Source organism: Mauremys reevesii, linkage group 3 (assembly GCF_016161935.1).
Source record: "Mauremys reevesii isolate NIE-2019 linkage group 3, ASM1616193v1, whole genome shotgun sequence".
NCBI classification, from domain to species: Eukaryota; Metazoa; Chordata; order Testudines; family Geoemydidae; genus Mauremys; species Mauremys reevesii.
In genome coordinates, this window is record NC_052625.1 from 163,998,310 (window position 1) to 164,013,926 (window position 15,617).

The 15,617-nt window shown below is 40.7% G+C and overlaps 1 long non-coding RNA gene across 1 annotated transcript in view; it reads left to right on the forward strand.

Annotated features, from left to right (window-relative positions):
- Positions 1-15,209, forward strand: part of LOC120401964 — a 37,938-nt gene extending 22,729 nt beyond the window's left edge. The window contains exons 3-5 of the long non-coding RNA XR_005596882.1: positions 248-379; positions 13,134-13,239; positions 14,475-15,209. This is a non-coding gene — a long non-coding RNA (uncharacterized LOC120401964). The remainder of the gene's footprint in view (positions 1-247; positions 380-13,133; positions 13,240-14,474) is intronic.
- The last annotated feature ends 408 nt before the right edge of the window (positions 15,210-15,617 follow it).

Consider the following 15,617-nt stretch of genomic DNA (forward strand, 5'->3'; position numbering starts at 1 on the left):
GAGACGACTTAGGTAAAACGAACCATTTCTTATCTTACAGGCCCAAACTTATTTTTAGCCAGCAGCCCTAGCCCAGGTCCTTGCCAGGGTGGAGCTATCTGACCCAGCACACACTGTGTTCCAGGTTCCTAGCTAACCCCTTTTGGTTATTTCATTGCTTGTCATTTCTGTAATAGAACATCCAGTCTGTTAATGAAGGTGTGTGTGTGTTTTGGTTGTATCTTTCCCCCTCTAATGCCTGTTCAAGACTTTATTCCCGCCTTGAAGTGGAAGAGTAAATCTGTTTTCACCAAAAGATAAAATGGAACAACAACAAAACAAGCCATCAGAATCTCCACTTCCTACATCCAATCACGTTGCTAAGGAAACTCTTTGACCGGTGAGTGGATTGATTTATGGCATTTTACAATGGACAAACAGAAGAAACAAGCATATATTGTATGTGTCCATTTAGTGCTCACTGTAGCTAACATTTTTTCATTAGAGCCTCTCAAAGCACATTTCGAAAATTAGTTAAATCTCACAGCACTTCTCAGAGGTAAATGAATAGGGTAGACGCAGGGTCACCCCCAATATACAGTCACAGAATGCTTGCTAGGGCAAATAAAGCTCCCTCTCCAAGGTTTACATGGTTGGTGTTCTCTTCTTTCAAGAGTAAAAATATTACTGCCAAAATCACTGAATTTTTCCTTGCGTGCAGAGTTTTGCTTATGCTCAGTTTCCTACAAAGGAAATTATAACACATGCTTCTAAACCTTGAAGCCACTAACCAGCCCCAAACAACCACCCCCACCAACCATCCAACAAAAAAAAGCTTTATGGAGTGCTTAACTGGATGTCGGGGTAACTACATTGCTTTTCCTTAGCCCTGAGGAGTCTGAATCAAAGTAACTCCCACTCAACACCACTTTTGTAGTCAGCTTCCAGAGAGCCACTCAACTGGGTTACATTCAAACTGGATTCTTGTGGGACCAAGTAGATTCCTAAGAAACCACTGGTGGATGGAAAATATTCCTCTGCCATTTAAACACACCTTCCTTTCCCTCTCCCTCAGTGGATAAATTGGGAGGTGGGGTTTAGTGCCCAAGAGGGTTCATTCTCATTGAGCCCTGGCAGAGCCCATCAGTACAGTATTATTCCCACACTACTTTACAATGATTCAAGGTCACTGACAGGAAATGGTGATTGGTCAACAAATTAATCACACAAATTACAGGCAAAGAATGTAAGATGTGCTGAGAGCCTTTGGGTAGGTCGCATTTAGAGCAACAGATCAGATTCATCTCTGGTGTAAACTGGGATAAATACCTTTGTCTGCTTAAACCAAGGCTGATCATGGAGCAACATATTTAGACTGAAATAAAAGAGGCTTCCAGTTAGGAAGAAATTTTTTTTGAAAAATAAAATTAAGATATTCACTAAAAGCAATTCAATTATTACATTACCTAGCGTTCTTTCTGGAGCCATGACATTAAAAGGACAGTATTTTTGTGGGGGTTTCAATTATTTTTTAATTTGTTATTTGGCAGAATATTAATTTTGGGCAAACTTGTCTGAGCATAAGCTTTCAGCTTCTGAAAAATCCCTATTCTCACTCCATGTTTATCCTATGTTACAGGAAAAACTAACTGCATGAAAAGAGGGCCATGCTTAGTAAAGACATTTCCACAGAGTAACCAACTACCATTAAGGGCCCGATTCTCCCCAAGATTGCTCTATTTTGGCTTATAACAAACTCCTAGTCATAAAGGGGAGAAAAAAGGGGTTAAAATGCAACAAACTCTGGTCCACGTGTTACATGGCTAAAGTAGTGGTGCACTGGTTGATACTGCAGCCTGTGGGGTTTATAGCCTGCCAAAATTTTAGTGGAAGGGCACAGGAACTCATGCACTAGGTCATGGGCTGCCCCACCAACTATGTTTTCACCAGATGAACTGGTATAAGAGGCTCAACAGAACATACTCTGCAACTAAGGAAATGTAACTTTAGTGTTTCTTGCTTATCCTCAATTGCATTTCATCAATTAAAATACAGTGCACAGATGAAGTTATAAAACGATTAAACTTCTCTCCCCACTCCGCCACCGGTTATTTAATAACCTTATCGCTAACCTTTAATTTTTTCCAGATTTGTTTCTCCAGAAAGTTGCAGCCTTTACTTCCTTTCCTTCCATCCCTATTTTTCCTTTTGCCTCCCTCTAACCACTCCTGTCATCTTCCTCTTCCTCAGTTTCTGCTTCCTTACAAAGTATGATAAGATTGTTAGGCAGCTGGTGTGCTGTGACCATTGTTTATTATGCTATTCATAATCATCTCACAGTAACCTTGTGCTTCCTCCTACCTCTGTTTTACACTTCTGCCACTTGTGAACAGTTCCTCCTGACTCTTAGGCTGTTTACAGCTGCACTCCAAATGGGAATTGAATGTGCTCTGGTAGGTTTGCCTTTTTCTTCTTCCCCCTTACTCACTCTTTTCACTATAACTACCACAATAACTACCCTCTCTGCAATGGGAACCTCAGAAAACAGCTCTCTCTAGGGCCTGGAAGTCATTGGCAATATACAACATTCAGCAAAATAGATGCTTTTCACTTACCAGGTCTTTATGCACCTGGTAAGGAATAGGAAACAACTGAATGGTGACAGTATAGTAGCCATTGGAAAATATTTACTTCATAATGATGACTACTGTAGGACCAGTAGGGCTTCCAATATTAAGTATATAAGAAGATAAGAACGCCATACTGTGTCAGACCAAAGGTCCATCTTACCCAGTATCCAGTCTTCTGACAGTGGCCAATGCTAGGTGCCCCAGAGGGAATGAACAGAACAGGAAATCATCAAGTGATCCCCTGTCACCCATTCCCAGCTTCTGGCAAACAGAGGCTAGGAACACCATCTCTGTCCATCTTAGCTAATAGCTGTTGATGGACCTATCCTCCATGAATTTATCTAGTTCTTTTTTGAACCCTGTTATAGTCTTGACCTTCACAACATCCTCTGGCAAAGAGTTCCACAGGTTGTGTGAAAAAATACTTCCTTTTGTTTGTTTTAAATCTGCTGCCTATTAATTTCATTTGGTGACCCCTAGTTCTTGCGTTATGAACCGGCATAAATAACACTTATTTATTTTCTCCACACCAGCCATGATTTTTAGACCTCTATCATATCCCCCCTCCCTGTTATCTCTTTTCTAAGCTGAAATGTCCCAGACTTATTAATCTCTCCTCATATGGCAGCTGTTCCATAAGCCTAATCATTTTTGTTGCCCTTTTCTAAACCTTTTCCAATTCCAATATATCTTCTTTGAGATGGGGTGACCACATCTGCATGCAGTATTCAAGATGTGGGTGTACCATGGATTTATATAGAGGCAATATGATCTTTTCTGTCTTATCATCTATCCCTTTCTTAATGATTCCCAACACTGTTTGCTGTTTACAATGCTGCTGCACATTGAGTGGATGTTTTCTGAGAACTATTCACAATGACTCCAGCTAATTAGCTAATTTAGACCCCATCATTGTATATGTATTGTTGGGATTATGTTTTCCAATGTGCATTACTTTACATTTATCAACATTAAATTTTATCTGCCATTTTGTTGCCCAGTCACCCAGATTAGAGAGATCCTTTTGTAGCCCTTCGCCGTCTGCCTGGGTCTTAACTATCTTGAGCAATTTTGTATTGTCTGCAAACTTGGCCATCTCACTGTTTAGCCCTTTTTCCAGATCATTTATGAATATGTTGGACTGGACCCAATACAGATTCCTGAGGGACACCACTATTACCTCTCTCCATTCTCAAAACTGATCATTTATTCCTACCCTTTTTGTTTCCTATCTTTTAACCAGTTACCAATCCATGAGAGGACCTTCCCTCTTATCCCAGGACACTTACTTTGTTTAAGAGCCTTGGGAAAGATCTTGTCAAAGGCTTTCTGAAAATCTAAGTACACTATATCCACTAGATTCCCCCTCATCCACATGCTTGTTGACCTCCTCAAAGAGATTGTAAAGGGAAATTTTGCCTGACCAAAAACCATGTTGATGCTTCCCTCAACAAATTATGTTCATCTGTGTCTGACTATTTTGTTCTTTAATATAGTTTCAACTAGTATGCCTGGTACTGAAATCCAGCTTATCAACCTGTAATTGCCAGGATCACCTCTGGAGCCCTTTTTAAAATTGGCATTACATTAGCTATTCTCCAGTCATTTGGTACAGAAGCTGATTTAAATGATAGGTTACAGACTAGAGTTAGTAGTTCTGCAATTTCATGTTTGAGTTCCTTCAGAACACTTGGGTGAATACCATTTGGGTCTGGTGACTTATTACTGTTTAGAGGAGGTTTTGGAACAAATTGATAAACTAATGACACCTCAATCTGGGACAGTTCCTCAGATTTGTCACCTAAAAAGAATGGCTCAGGTTTAGGAATTTCTCTCACATCCTCAGCCATGAAGGGCGATGCAAAGAATTCATTTAATTTCTCTGCAATGGCCTTATCCTGGAGTGCTCCTTTAGCATTTCAATCATCCTGTGGCCCCACTAGTTGTTTAGCAGGCTTCCTGAATCTGATGTAATTAAAAAAAAATTGCTATTATTTTTTGAGTCTTTGGCTAGCTGTTCTTCAAATTCTTTATTTTATGCTCCTTTCTATTTTCCTCTCTAAGATTTAACTTCCACTTTTTAAAGGATGTCTTTTTGCCTCACTGCTTCTTTTACTTTGTTGTTTAGCCACCGTGGCACTTTTTTGGTTCTCTTATTAAGATTTATAATTTGGAGGAAACATTTAAGTTGAGCCTTTATTATGATGTCTTTAAAAAGTTTCCATCCAGCTTGCAGTGATTTCACTTTTTGTGCTGTACCTTTTAATTTCTGTTTAACTTCCTCGTTTTTCTGTAGTCCCCCTTTCTGAAATTAAATGCTACAGTGTTGGGCTGCTGTGCTCTTTTCCCCGCCACAGGGATGTTAAATTTAATTATATTATGGTCACTATTACCAAGCGGTCCAGCTATATTCACCTCTTGGACCAGACCCTGTGCTCCACTTAGGACTAAATCAAGAATTGCCTCTCCTCTTGTGGGTTCCAAAGGAGGAGTAATTTAAAGTGTCAAGAAACTTTATCTCTGCATCCCATCCTGAGGTCACGTGCATCCAGTCAATATGGGGATAGTTGAAATCCCCCATTATTATTGAGTTTTTTATTTTAATAGCCTCTCTAATCTCCCTGAGAATTTCAGTCATATGGGTCAGGTCATAGACTCATAGACTTTAAGGTCAGAAGGGACCATTATGATCTAGTCTGACCTCCTGCACAAAGCAGGCCACAGAATCTTACCCTTCCACTTCTATAACAAACCCCTAACCTATGTCTAAGTTATTGAAGTCCTTCAAACCACAATTTGAGACCTCAAGCTGCAGAGAATCCTCCAGCAAGTGACCCATGCTGCAGAGGAAGGCGAAAAACTTCCAGGGCCTCTGCCAATCTGCCCCAGAGGAAAATTCCTTCCCGACCCCAAATATGGTGATCAGTTAAACCCTGAGCATGTGGGCAAGACTCACCCACCAGCACCCAGGAAAGAATTCTCTGCAGTAACTCAGATCCCATCCCATCTAACATCCCATCACAGACCACTGGGCATACTTACCTGCTGATAATCAAAGATCAATTGCCAAAATTAATTGCCAACATATCCCTACTGCTATATTCTTATTAGAGCATGGAATTACTATTCATGAAGATTCTATGGTACTGTTTGGTTCATTTAAGATTTTTACTTCATTTGATTCTATGCTCTTTCACATATAGTGCCACTAAGATGACCTGTTCTGTCCTTCCGATATATTTTGTACCCTGGTATTACTGTGTCTCATTGATTATTTTCATTCCACCAAGTTTCTGTGATGCTTATATCATATCAATATCCCCAATTAATATGAGGCACTCCAGTTCACCAATCTTATTATTTAGACTTCTAGCATTGGTATATAAGCACTTTAAAAAACTTGTCACTTTTTAGCTGTCTTCAATTACATCATGTAATGGCATGGGACTTTTCTCATTTGACAGTTTCTCATCAGTTGTGGAAAGGGTTAACACAGCTGATAGCATAATTGTGAAAATATGGGCCCTGGAGGAAGGGCTGGTTTTCCCAAGTAAACCTTATTTTAAACAAATCAAACTTCAAAAAAAAGTTTTAGACTTCTAACACTCATAGTTCAGATTTTATCTTCCCTAAACATCAGGAGTATTACAGGCTAGTGGCTTGGTTGTGTCCAGTTCTGAATTTACATGTTCACACTTGGGAACAAGATAAATTGCCTAATATTTTTGAGTGGGCTTGAATTGCTGGTCACTTTTTACAACAAAGAGAAAACAGCAAAGAAAGCATAAGGAAAGTCTTAAATACCAGTTCACTATCTCGGAGTGAAACCACTTCTCATACAACAAAACCTGAAGCTCTTGGTGCGGAAAAGCATGAGATCAATAGAGCAAATCAAAACTATGGACCTGATCCAAAGGCCATTGAAGTCAATCGGAATACTCTACTCTAGATCAGGCCCTATCATGATAAATCTAATCTTAGGGAAATTTGAGTTTTATCCTGAAATCTGCAATAGGGAAAGATGATATTCTATAGCCAATGAATGGTTAAACTTATTTAAAATTAGAAAACCACTAAATGTTCAAGTGTTGAGTCCTGAAAATTGAATCTCGCTTCCTATAATTCCAGCCAAATTGTAAGGATGAAGATGAAGGTCTATAAAAAAAGCTATCTAAAGCAGACGTAAATGATCAAGTTTCAGTGGAATACTTAGAAAAAGGATTAAAAGCAAACCAACCAACTCAGAGCAAATTACATTTATAAAGAACACCAAGATGCTAACTATTCTTAGTAATCAAATCCAAAGCCTAAAAGTACCAGTAGAAACGGAGTGTACGAGCCAAGACCATTATAAATAAGGAAGATATCCATAGGCTAATGCTGGTGTAACAGTAGCTAACAATTCATTAAACTTATTAACTGTGGAACTGAGAAGAACAGACCCAAGCCACAATTCCCACTTGAACTCTCTCTCATGCAAAGGGAGCAGACACACTGCTCCACCTCTTTGGGGATCCATTGTTCTTCCGAGGGGTGTTCTCGGAGGTCAGGTTACCAGGAGAGATGGGAAAGAGTAAAATAAATGTTAATTGGCTAAGGGGGTGTGTCTGACCCATCTAGTCATAGTCAAATATATCTGTCCAGAGTATTTATGGTACATTCAGATAAAGGAAGATCAATTTCCACATTCTCTTCAGCTTTATGCCTCAGGATGCAACATATTTTACAAAGTATGAAGCACTTCCAGCCCAGAAGAGGCCCATCTGAAAGACCACAACACCTGGTTGGCACCATCCAATGACATGGGGAGGCAATATAAGATACAGGCTTGAGCTCAGGATTTGGAGCTGGGATCTGCTTAGCTCAAGTTTTTCCATTGACTTGCTGCATGACTTCAGTCAAGTCAATCTCTCATTTTCCTCATCTATAAAATCATATCACAGATCAACATCATACAAACATTAAACCTCACAGTGCTCTGCAAGTGAATGCTGCTAAATATCTTAATAGAAATGGGGTAAGTGTATCTTGTTAATACTGGAATAAAATATTTGAAAGACAATAGAATGGATAGACAAATTACAGCTGTCTTCTCTTTTTGAAAAGAAAAATGTTTCTTGTATCTTAGATTGAAAACAATGATTAAATGCACATATATAACTGCTGCTGTCATGACCATTGGGCATATGAATCTAAATCAAGGCCTGATGCAAGTGATAAAACTGCAATTTATTTTTGTTCTTCCTTACTTGATTTAAATGGTTTAGTTCTTTTTTCAGTGAAGTTACTGACTTTCAAATTCACTTTAAAACATTGTTTAGAATTAAGTTACTTTCTTATTGCTGCTTATCAACATTAAATTGCCAACAAGCTATCATGGTTTGCAATGACAAAGACAACTAATTAACTAAATCCATCACTAGTACCCTCCATGCTTTAAAAATAGAAAAACCCATTAAACATCAAGCAGAAAAAAAGTCAAACATCAGTTACGAAGCACTGTTTCCATTAGGAAATTGCCTCTCTTATCTCTGTAGTGGAATATGGGTTTTTATTGTTGTTTTTAGAACAAACGTATTTGCTTAAAACTTGCCTAAATTGAGCTTTAAGCACCGAGGACTAAAATTCTGCCCTGTATTAGATCTAATCTAGAAGAGGAGAAGGACAGTTTTGCTTCATTCATTCCAGGTGCCCCGTGCAGGAGCAGGCCAGGGAATCCATTTAGGCCCTGACTCAGTAAGGCAATGAAGGATTGTTTTTTCACACCCCTGAGCGAGAAAGTTTCATCCCTTCCTGTTCACCCCCACAGATAAACTCCTGCCCAGGTTCTAATCTCATCTCTCAAATATTCTTTTCTCTGGTCTTGACAAATACAGTCTTTCCTTGCTCATATCCAATCAGAATACTTCTCCAAAGATTATTTTCCTAGCCCATCATTGTCTTTACATCATCCCCCTCTTTTCAAAATGTTCATTGGGTCCCCCTTCTCTATCACGTCAAAATAAGCTCATCTTCACTCCACCTGTCATCTCTCATTCAGCATTGAAAGGTCAATTCCTGCCTTCAATCAGCCCATGATGCCAATCTCCATTGCCCACTTGGGTCAACACCTTTTTCCCACGTTGTCCCTCATACTTGGGTGAAGCATCCCATAAATAGCCACAAAAATCACTTCATTGTTCTGCTTCAAATCCTTAAAACTCTCCTTTGATGTGATACTTACAAAAAGTTGACAAACATTAGGATGCTGCTAGTCAGAGACCATTGCCTAGCATGCAGACCAATATTGTCTCATTGTTTCTGTACAGGCCAGCTTACAATTTGTATTGTTCTGTCTGTACCCATCTGTTGTCTCTTGCCTGGTAAGTAGGTTGGAAGTTCTTGAGGTGCAGGGACTGTCTTTTCATTCTGTGTTTGTATAATGCATAGCACAGTGGGGTGCTGGTCCCTAACTGAGACACATGGGTGCTAGGACAACACACATAAACAACAGCAATACAGGACAGCAAACATAATGCAAGGTAAGACTTAGAGAAGGATGCTCTGTATATATGTGTTGGACAGGGGTGCAGAGGGAGCGCTTTAGGTCTCTGTAAGGACATTGGCCACCCCATGCACCCCCTCATGGCGGAGAGGCCTCTGCACTACCCTGCTCATTATGCTCCCTCTTCTAGGCCCTTTTACAGGCTAAACATGCTTTATTCATCCAATCACCATCCTTATTGGAGTTGGTTTTGTTCAGACAAAATTAATTGAACAGTAAAACTCAAAGTCCCAAAAGTCTGTCCTAGGGAACAGCTCTTACCTCAGAGCCTACGTGAGCAAGAGAGTTCATTTACAGAGGCTTTTCATCAATTTTTAGGCACTGACCCATTCTGAGCAGGGGCGGCTCTAGGCACCAGCAAAACAAGCTGGTGCCTAGGGCGGCAACATCTAGGGGCGCCCCTGCGCCGCGGGGGCAGCGGGCTGGGCCGGCGGTCCTGCCGCAGTCATGCCTGCGGGAGGTCCACCGGAGCCCCGGGACGACTGGACCTGCCGCAGGCATGACTGCGGAGGGGGCGCTCGTCCCGCGGCTCGGCTGGACCTCCCGCAGGCATGACTGCGGCAGCTCAAGCGGAGCCGCCGGACCCGCGAGCCGCCCGCAGCTGCGGGAGGTCCAGCCGAGCCACGCGGGACCAGCAGTCATACCCGCGGGAGGTCCGCGGCTCCGGGGCGCCTCCCGCGCATGACTGCTTGGGGCGGCCAAAAAGCTAGAGCCGCCCCTGATTCTGAGGGTCAGCTTGCAAGTGCTCTGCTCAGCACTGGCTCCCTTTCAGAATTCTCAGAGTCAGCCCCTCAGCTCCTTTTATATGGAACCAGTAGCTTCAGGGTTCCTTCCTGCACCAGGTGTCTCTGATTAACTCATTTAGCAAGCCTGCCCCAGGCTTCAAGTCTCCTGCAGGCAGCTCCCTCTGCTCTCTCTGTCTCCTTCCCCACAATCTCATGCTGCAGAGGTGGAGTCCAACTGTATGTTCCTTTTGGTCAAGTGATTGACTTGTATCAGTTCACATTTGCAAGATTATTTTCACAAGAAAAGAGTAGCTACTTTGTTTTCAAAATGAAAGCCAAATATCTCATTGACAGGGCCCAACGAGTGACTCTGTTAACAAACTCTCATGAGCCACCACAGTCCCCCTCTACCTTATCAGTGTCCATGTTACTAAAAACCAAATACCCTTAAAGTTAGTCAAAGGTTAATTATTTACACAATGGGCCCAGTCCTGCTCTTATGGAAGTCAATGGGAGCACAGAATCAGATCCAAAGTGTTTAAAAAAAATTCTTCTTACCTGCTCATGCTTACAGAATGACGCATGGCAACAGCAAGTATTAATGCATTCAATATGGACAATCATTTCAGTTGCTCAAATACAAATAAATATAAATACAGGAACAGTTTCCTTTTTCCCCTGACAGTATAAAAGAAATCCAACAGCTGATCTCTAAGAGGACCACAGAAACTGTTGGCGAGTTACTGTTTAAGTAATTGCAATCATCTATTATTGCTGTTTAGTAGATTTTATTCCCGTATTCATGACTTTCAACTCAAACTTGTTTGAAAATGATAAAATTTTCAATTTTTTTATGAAATATTTTGAATGAAAATTTTCAATTTGGGGCAAAATTTGACAAGCTCTATAAGCTGGTCAAAAACCTGCAAATAATTTTTTATTACAACTTTCAATTTTTTGACAGTAAAATTGAAAAATGTTGCTCACCACTACTTACCTGTTATTCTATTTATATACTTGTGATTTAGAAGGATTATTCCTGCAGATTCTATTGCCTGACATTCTCAAATTTTATTTCAATAGACTCTACAGAATCTCTTTGATATAGTCTTAATCTTCCTTCTTTATGACCTAAGCTGTCATGCTTGAATAGTCACCAAGTATTACAATACTATCAAAGCAACAAAGAATCCTGTGGCACCTTATAGACTAACAGACGTTTTGCAGCATGAGCTTTCGTGGGTGAATACCCACTTCTTCGGATGCAAGAACGGACAATACTGTCATCTTCCTAGGTTTCAGAAATGCTTAATTACATCTAGGCCCTCCTCCACAGCTGCGTCTGTATAGCCTAGCTCATCTGTTTTTGTGTTTTAGTTTCTTGCATTGATAGACAGACATTTATAACTTTTTATTGACCACAAATCTCCATGACCTCAACTTGCAGTTTCAGCCTTATTTTCTTCATCAGATAAAGCTCACTCTTTCTAAGTTCTTCACCTTAATGATATATTGTGTGTGCGTGTTCTAACAGATTAATCATGCATGGTGTAAAAACTATTTTCTTTCATCTGCTTTACATTTGCTGCCTTTCAGTTTCATGGAATGCCCCTGGTTCCTGTATTATACAACAGTAAACCATACAGTGTATGATTTACCTTCTTTATGCTATTCACTACTATTTTATAAATCCTTATTGTGTCCCCTCTTATTCATCTCCTCTAAAAAATTAGTCTGTGAAATCCTGTGCTTATTCTCCTTAGTGCAAGTTCAGTGGGGCCAGGATTTCACTGAAAATCTTTCCATTCTTCATATGAAAGTCTTTCCATGGCTCTTATCACTTTCATCATGTGTCCCTGAATCCCTTCAATTTGTGAGATATATATAGTAAACAGAAGTATAGTGGATGCCAAAGAATTTTCCAGTTTGCAAGCACTAAGGCCCAGATCTACAAAGGTACTTGGGTGCCAAAACTTCAGACTTAGACACCTAAGTTCCAGTTCTAGGTGCTACTGTCATCCACATAACTCCCACTTGGCTGCTGCCTAACATTGTAGATACCTAAACTCATTCAGATGGCACCTACATTTGCAGAGACTCCCCTAGGCACCTCAGTTTCTGTCTCTTTTAATGCTAGTTTTAATCCTAGTTTGATGTCAGGTTCTCTCCTGTTGAAGCTGTTCCACTTTGGATAAATACTTAGCTAGTCATTGGGCCAGAGAGAAAATATGACTTTACAGCCTGGCAGTTAAGGAACCTCTGTGGGAGACCGAGGGTCCAATCCTTCTGCTCCAATAACCCTTTTCTTATTTATCCCCAGTGGAACAGCTTCAATAGCAGAGACAGAGAGCCCCTCTTTAGAATATCCCACAGTTCAGTTGTCAGTTCACACTCCTGAGAGGGGAGTGGATCCCTGTTCAAATACTCTCTCTCCATGAGGTAGAGGGGGGGATTGAACCTGAGTCTCCTACATATTAGGTGAGAGCACCCTGCCCCTGCACTCTGAGCGGAGTGAAGCAAAGCAGGTACCTAACTCATTGTCACAAGAAATTTAGGTGCTTCTAAGCCTCCTGACACCAGGAGAAGGGTTCCTGACTGTGGATGACAAGACTGCAGCTCAGTCTTAAACACTTAGCTCCCTGACAGGGAGGGGCTTAGGACACACCCCTCTTCGGCATCTCCCATTGGCTAGTTTAGACAGCGCCTCATCTACCATGCTGGCTTTTGTGGAGAATTGTTGATACTGTATTACCTGTTTGCTGAGTGGGAAGTGCCCCTTTTAATGCTGTATTTTATCTATCTCCACTTCACCCCACAGCACATTCCTATTTTTTGGCTGAATCTGCAGACAGCCTGGCAAGGCTTGGAGAGTCTGTGCATGTGAATAGATTGTTCTGTTATTGAATCTATACATTGGCTCAATAACAGAACCATCATTGATATGATTGTGTAATCGTATTGATGTAAGGGACCCAGCTGCCTCCATGATGAGCACAGATAAATGCTTATTAAATATAAATCACAGAAGGGATGTTGGGGTTTATCCTGGATTATGCTGCTTTTATTACTCAATTTACTGGCTCTCTGGGTTGACTGAATTAGATTAAGGAATGAGAAATATATAGCTTCCGTTGAGATAAAAACTGAACTGAGCTGTGGCAGCCATTCTTGAGAGCTGATCAAATTGCTCAGTATTCCTCTTATCTACCTTGTTGAATAATATTCCTAGCTCTATCTGCCTTTGAACCCATCTAGGTACTTAAAATTCCTCCCTCTTCCTGCACACACACACAACCACAGCGGTATTTCAGCAGCCCACAAGCATTAATGGATTTATCTTCACAACATGTCCAAAACATAGGTAAGTTATATTATCCTCACTTTACAGATGGGGATGGAGGCCTAGAGATATTAAGCAATTCACCTAAGATCTCCTAAGACCTAGTCCCTTGGCTACCAAATCAGTCTTCTTCTCTAGTTGCCCTGCAGGATCCTTTGAACTTTCAGATGAGTCAGGCAAACTCTCTTCTTCTGACCAGGTCGGGGCGGGGGCAGAGAAGACACTCCCCTACTTTGACTTTCATGTGGAAAAGGGAGAGGATATTGGCTCCATGGGTGGGAAGGGAGAGAATGTCTGTCTCCTGTTAATGCCTCTCCCATGGTGTGTAAGTACAATTACTCCTGTTTTACAAAAGAAATAGATACAGAACATTTTGAATGCCTTTCTCAAGCTCATGCAGCAAGTCAGTGTCATCCTTGGGACATCTAGCTCTCTAGAGTCCTGGTCCTGTATTTTTGCCAAGACTATCAGATAACATCTCCTGGTGTTGTTATTGTTGAGATGCTCACATGCCAACAGAAGACGACCCAGCAATTATTTTCCACTGCAAAATAAACTCCACAGATACAAGTACTGAGACTTTAAAATGCAGCTGACAATGGAATAAAAAAAAGAGAGAGATAATCTTATCAAAGAAAGTAGTTGGCAAGCTGTATGGCACCCTGGGAGGTTGATATTTATTTAAAAAAAAAGTAAAAAACAATATTTTCAGGAACTGAAAGACTGTTCATGGTCACGGCTGTCTTGGCAAAGTTACACTTCTCTTCCCAGAAGCCCTTTAGGAAAATCCTGGCAAGATACTTTCTTTAAAACAATATTAATTTTTAGTTTATATTATTAAATACTATTCATTCTTATTTTAAGGGTCTGCTCCAAAGCCAATTGCAGTTAATGGGGGTCTTTTTATTGACTTCAGTAGGCTTGTTACCCCAAAATCTGTTATTGAATTATGTCACCTCCTTATTAAGCAGGTTCGACTCCTACCAGCATCTATCCCCTGGGAAAGTTAGAAATCTGTGTGCCTGCTGCCTGTGTTGCACTAAAATAAAGGATAGAGAGAATATAATCTTAAACAGAAAGAAGATTTATTAAGGGATGGTTACAACTGGGGTGGAGAGGGAAGATTCATTAAAGGGATCCCTACAAATACCCAAGAATAGATTCCAGCAAGGGGCATAAAGCCCAGACCCATTAACTGTGCCTTGGTTAAACTATTAAGCTCCCAAAAAACAATGACTGTCTCTTTTTCACTGCAGATGGAGGTTACTGGCAACTGATGGACCATCTCAGAGTCTCAGGAACATCAAAGGACCTGGCTCTCTACCGCCGAAGCAGATCAACAGTGAAAGTCTTCACTGGATCCTTCAATGGAATACAGGAATCAGTTATAGGTAATTATTAAAGTCCTTGGCAAGTGTTAGTGGCCAAAGTCTTGATCCAATAACTGCACAAAGAAATTGGACGTGGCTGCCTCGACGGTGGACAGCCTCTGCATCATCGCTGACAGTTCCTTATATGCTCTCTGTGGTGCAAATTGCTAAGGCACGCTCTGGCAGACACTGCCCCCAACCGGTTCCAGCCAGCTCTCAGTCCCTCAAGTTTTGGCGGGAAACAGAGTTTTGGCAGGAAAATGCCATGAAGAAAGTATACCAAGATGTAGTTCAAAACTTTCCTACCACATGCGCCATCTTGAATTTTTAGACTCCATTTTGAATTGCAGCAACATGTATTATAATACATAACAAAAGTATACACCTTACACTCTCAATTAGAATAAGGTTTCAGGATTGTCATGTGTCTGTATATCACTAAGGCCTAGAATTGCTGTCTAGTCAGTGTGAAGCAATGAAAACAGCTACAGACATGGATGAGGACTTGTTTTGTTCAGAATATCACCAGGACGAATCATCGCTGGGTTTCATACTCTGTTACCATCCAGCAATGAGGTTCTCAACTATTTTGACTTTGTGAATTACACTTGTGCCATGTAAAGTTACAGTAAGGCTCTATGCCATGCCAAGAGTCCTAGACCATTTTGATATCAGAATCAACAAAGCATAACGAAGTAGTGTTCTCTTTTAAAATTGGGGTCCTCTTCTGCTGTTATAAAACCAAAAAAGATTAGGAAGACCACTTTTCTAATTCAAGGTCAGTTAGGGCTAAGGAATATTTCTTTTGGCAAACTCCTCTTGGAGACTCTTAGGCATTTTAAAATGAAATAAATCCTCCAAGTTTTTCAGTTTACTGCAATTATGCCTGTTAGGACAAGGAAGTTTAACTGTGTTGTGTGCAACATGGATCGGGTAGCCTTGGTTTCCAAAACACAAGAGGTGCTGCCCCTTGGGAAAATGAATAATGCTACCACTGCTGGCAAAGAGTATAAAAACCACTACAGCTGA